This window comes from Cervus canadensis, chromosome 2 (genome assembly GCF_019320065.1).
Source record: "Cervus canadensis isolate Bull #8, Minnesota chromosome 2, ASM1932006v1, whole genome shotgun sequence".
NCBI lineage: Eukaryota > Metazoa > Chordata > Mammalia > Artiodactyla > Cervidae > Cervus > Cervus canadensis.
The window spans coordinates 23,504,113-23,509,421 of NC_057387.1; the positions used below are offsets into that span (position 1 = coordinate 23,504,113).

At 34.4% G+C, this 5,309-nt stretch overlaps 1 non-coding gene across 1 annotated transcript; it reads left to right on the forward strand.

Moving 5' to 3' along the window:
- The first annotated feature begins 1,374 nt into the window (after positions 1 to 1,374).
- On the forward strand, positions 1,375 to 1,480 carry LOC122437463. The gene has a single exon (XR_006268287.1). It is a non-coding gene; the product is annotated as a U6 spliceosomal RNA (small nuclear RNA).
- Positions 1,481 to 5,309: the final 3,829 nt, after the last annotated feature.

Below are 5,309 nucleotides of genomic sequence, written 5' to 3' on the forward strand. Positions count from 1 at the left end.
TCCAAATGAGAAGATGGAAAATGACAAATACAATAGAGGTAAGGAAATCCTTCTGCAAGCCTCCTTGGCAGGAAAAGGTGAGAGGGCAGGGCAGGGAAAAGGTGAAGGAGGAGAGAAAGGAAAAGAATGGAACCAGTGGCTATTAATATTTTATACCAAGGCTTTGTGTGATGGTCATATATGTTGTTGAAACGCAGTGGTCAATAACTCCTTACATCAAAATTGACTGTTTACTTGGATAATGATTTTTGTGATCTGAAGGCCTCCTCTTATGTTTGTAATGAACAAACATAGCAGTAATGAAGTGGTAATGGGTGCTGAAAGGAGGGTGCACCAGTGTGAATTTAAGCTTCTTTGTTTATAACATTTAGGCTGTGCCTATAGGAAAGCACACATGGAATGTAAAATAGCTTATTTATTGTTTTTGGCTATCACAAATGCTAAGAAGGATGCACAGATGACCTAATTTTTTTTTTTTTGGACTGAAGATGGTTGAAGAAGTTAAAGAAGTTTCTGAGGAAAAAAAAATTATTGCTCACAAACACGGCTTATGTATCTATTTATGTTTGCCAAGGCTGAACATAAATTATTTTCTATCAGTAGCTGTTCTGTTCAATGCATTCCTTACGTTTGGTTCTCCAGGATGGCTTTATTCACTAAACAAATGTCTTTTTCAGTACTCAGTATGCTTGAGAATTATTTGTATCACTTAAGATGATACAAATATGAAGTAGAGTTGAATTTTATTTTCAAGGAGGTTAATGTCTCATAGGGGAAATATGTATAGGTCAAGGCAGAAAGTGACAGAAGTCTTGAAAAGAGCATAGTTACTGTGCTGCCAGCATTTGGGCAAGGAAATATTGTACCATTTGTGATGCTTAATAAAGATTTTGTGGATAAAAAAGGCCTAGATTTGGCCTTGAGGAATGCTAAATGTGTATAGGTGGAGCTGAGTAGGAAGGTTATTGCAGTGGAGCATACAATGGCGTGAGTAAACATAATGACACAGGAAAGCTGAAGGTGAGACAGACAATGAGTAGATAGTGACATCAGGAAAGCAGTCATCCAGAGGAATAGTGGGAATAAAGTAAGATGAAGAAAGGTATTAGTGGATTACAGAGAGCCTTGAACAGTAGGTCAAAACATTTTAACTTAAGTCAAAGAATCTGCCTGCCAATACAGGAGACTTAGGAGATGCAGATTCGATCCCTGGCTCAGAAGATCCCCGAGAGGAGGAAATGACAACCCATTTCAGTATTCTTGCCTGGAAAATGCCATAGACAGAGAAGCCTGGTGTGCTACAGTCCACAGGGTTGCAAGGAGTCGACGTGACTGAGTGACTAAGCGTGCAAGCACACACCAAGTAGGAGGTAGGTGGTCACTTGGGCAGCACTTTTACTGAAATTGGAACAATACAGAGAAGATTAGCATGGCTCTGCACAAGGATGACATGGAAATTCATGAAGCATTCCATCTTTTTAAGAGCCCAATTAAAAAAAAAAACACAAAAAAGGAATCGGGAAAACTGAACGTGAAAAGGCATATTTAAAAGCTGAAGGTAAAAAGGTATATTTAAGTATCTGTATAACATGGACTACCCTGGTGGCTCAGACAGTAAAGAATCCGCTTGTAACGCGGGAGACCTGGATTTGATCCCTGGGTCGGGAAGATCCCCTGGAGGAAGGCATGGCAACCCATCCCAGTATTCTTGTCTGGAGAATCCCCATGGACAGAGGAGCCCAGTGGGCTACAGTCCATGCGGTCACAAAGAGTCAGACATGACTGAGCAATTAAGCACATAATGTGAACTTAGTGTTAGAAGAGGTTTTTATTTTTTAAAAAAGTAGAAGGTAGGAAGAAGTCAATGGATTTTTTAAAAAATTATTAATTTTTATTTTGTTGTGATAAGAATATATAACATCTACTCTCAATACTATCTACTCTGTACTCTCAATACTATCTACTCTCAATGCTATCTACTCTCAATAAGGGCTTCCCCAGGTGGCTCAGCATAAAGAATCCACTTGCAATGCAGGAGATGCAAGTTCAATCCCTGGGTTGAGAAGATGCCCTAGAGAAGGAAATAGCAATCCACTCTAGTATTTTAGAATGGGAAATCCCATGGAGAGAGGAGCTTGGGGGTTTACAGTCTATGGGGTAGCAAAAGGATTGGACACAACTAAACAACAACAACTCTCAATAAATGTTTAAGTGTACTATGCAATACTGTTAATTATAGGCTTGACATTATACAGTAGGTCTCCGTAACTTATTCATCTTGCATATCTAAAGCTTTATACTCATTAATTAACAGCTTCCCATTTCTCCCTCTCCTTAGCCCTTATCATTCTACTCTCAGCTTCTGTTTGATTACTTGTATTTATTTATTTAGATTTAAAAATTATTTTCTTTTCTTTTTTGGCTATGCTGTGTGGCATCTGGGATCTTAGTTCCCTGACTAGGGATCAAACCTGCACCCTCTGCATTGGAAGCACAGAGTCTTAATCACTGGACTATCTAGAAAGTTTCCTGTTTGATGACTTTCAGATAATCTATATGGAATCATGCAGTATTTGTCCTTTTGTGATTGACCATTATCCATTTTGATGCATATTGCAGTATGTCTTTCTTTTTAAAGGCTGAATAATATTCATCATATGTATATGTCATTTTCCTTATCTTTTCATCCATCAATACACATTTGGGTTGTCTCCACATCTTGAGCGTTGTGAATAGTGCTGTAATGAACTGGAAGTACAGATATCATTTTGAAATCTTGATTTAAATTCTTTGAATATAAACCAGGAGTGGGATTACTAGATCTTATAGTAATTCTATTTTTTTTTTTAATTTTTGAGAAACATCTATACTGTTTTCAGTAGTAGCCACAAAAAAATCTTGTATTTCCAATAACAGTGTACAAGCGTTTCAGTTTCTCACATCCTCATCGACACTTATTGATTTCTAGTTTCATTCCATGTTGTCATAAAAGATAATTGGTATAATTTCAATCTTTCTATATTAAAGTTTATTTTGTAACATAGCATTGATACTGGAGAATCTTATGTGCACTTGAGGAAAAGGTGAATTCTGATACTATTGCATGAAATGTTCTACATGTCTATTAGGTTCATTAAGTCTATAGTTTGGTATAAGTCTGTTATTTCTTTGTTAATTTTCTATCTAGCTGTTCTGTCCATTTTTGAAAGTGGAGTATTGAAGTCCCCTACCATTATTTTTGTCTATTTTTCTCTTCAGTTCTGTCAATGTTTGCTTTATATATTTTGGTGCTCTGATGTTGGGTACCTATATATTTATAATTTTTATATCTTAAAGAATTGACTCTTTTATTATTGCATAATATCCTTTTTGATCTCTTGTGACAATTTTTGACTTTGTCTATTTTTTTCTGCCATAAATATAATTACTCCTACTCCTTTTTGGCTAACGTTTGCATGGAATATCTTTTCCTGTTCCTTCACTTTCAGCCTATCCTTATCTATGTCTTTCAGATATAGTTAAAATGAATATCTTATACACAGCATATAGCTAAATCTTGTTTTTAAAAATTCATTCAGCCTCTCTATTTCTTTTCATTGAGAGGTTTAGTCCATTTCCATTTAAAGTAATTACTGATAGGGAAGGATATACAATTGTCAATTTATTAATTGGTTTCTCTTTGTCTTGTAGTTCTTTTGTCCTTTTCCTGTCTTTCTTTGTGTTTTGTTCATTTTTTTAAAATTTATATGCTATGATTCCTTTCTCTCTTTCTTTTGTGTTTATAGGTATTTTCTTTGTGGTTTCTATGGAGCTTACATAAAATATCTTATAGTTATAACAGTCTTTTTGAAGCTACTATCAACTTATCATCAATCACAAACTTTATTAATTATATACTTCACTAATGTCCCCTAAACTTTGTTATCAACTTTACAATTTACATCTAATTTGTATTTCATATGTATATAGTGCTCTGTGTACTATTAACATATTTTTATCATAGTTATTTTAGTACTTTTTTCTTTTGACTTTTACACTAGAATTAAAACTGATTTGTCAATCATAATTATTGTAATACAGTATTCTGTATTTGTCTATATATTTACCTTTACCAACAAGTTTTATATAGTTGAACCTTGGACAACACCGGTCTGAAGTGTATGGGTCCACTTATACCTGAATTTTGTTCAATAGATACTACAGTACTATACTTCACAGTATTGAGTCTGCAGATACTGAACCACAGATATGGAGGACTGACTATAAGGTTATGTGTGGAGTTTTGACTGCACAGGGGTTAGTGCTTCTAACCTCCACATTGCTCAAAGTTCAACTGTACTTTCTAATGCTATTGTGTTTCCCTTTGGTGTCCTTTCATACCAAATCAAAGAACACCCTTTAGTATTTCTTGTGAGGCATTTCTAGTGGTGATGAACTCTTTTAGTTTTTGTTTGAGAAAGTCTTCATCTCTTCTTCATTTTTTAAGTGCAGTTTTGCCAGGCATAATATTCTATTTTGGCAGTGTTCTTTTTCTATCAGTAATTTGAATATATTATCCCATTCCTTACTGACTTGTAGCATTCTGCTGAAATACCCACTGATCATGTTATGGGACTTGCTGTGTCATGACAAATTGTTTTTCTCTTGCATTTTAAAATTCACCTTTTGTCTTTATCTTTGGAAAATTTGATTATATGTATCACTGTGATTTATTTGAGCTCATTTTACTTGGAATATTTTGGGTTTCTTGGATTTCAATGCACATTCCCTTCCCCAGATTTGATGAGGTTTTATTTCGTTGAATAGATTTCTTATCTTTTTTCTCCCTCTTCTTCTCCTGAGACTTTGACAATGTGTATATTGGTCTGCTTTATGGTGAATAATAAACCCCTTAAGTTTTTTTTTTTCCATCTTTTTGGTGTCTGTGTGGATAATTTCAAATGTCCTATCTTCAGGTTCATTGAGTCTTTTTACTCTGTATTCTAGTCTGCTGTTGCACCTCTCTATTGAATTTTTCAGTTCAGTTATTTTATTCTTTAACGCCATGATTTCTGTTTAGTACTTTTAACTAAATTTTCTTGAAATTTTAGCTTTGTGCATTGTTCTTCTGAGCTCATTGAGCATTTTTTGTGAAGTTTTTTTGAAAAAAAAAATTAAGGTAATTCATGTATTTCTGTTTTAGTAGAGTAAGTTTCTGGATCTTATTCCTCTGTTGGGATTGTGTTTCCCAATTATTTCATTTTTTTTTATTCTGTGTAGGTATTTATGCTTTAGAAAAAATATCTCCTCTCCCAATCTTTACATGCTGA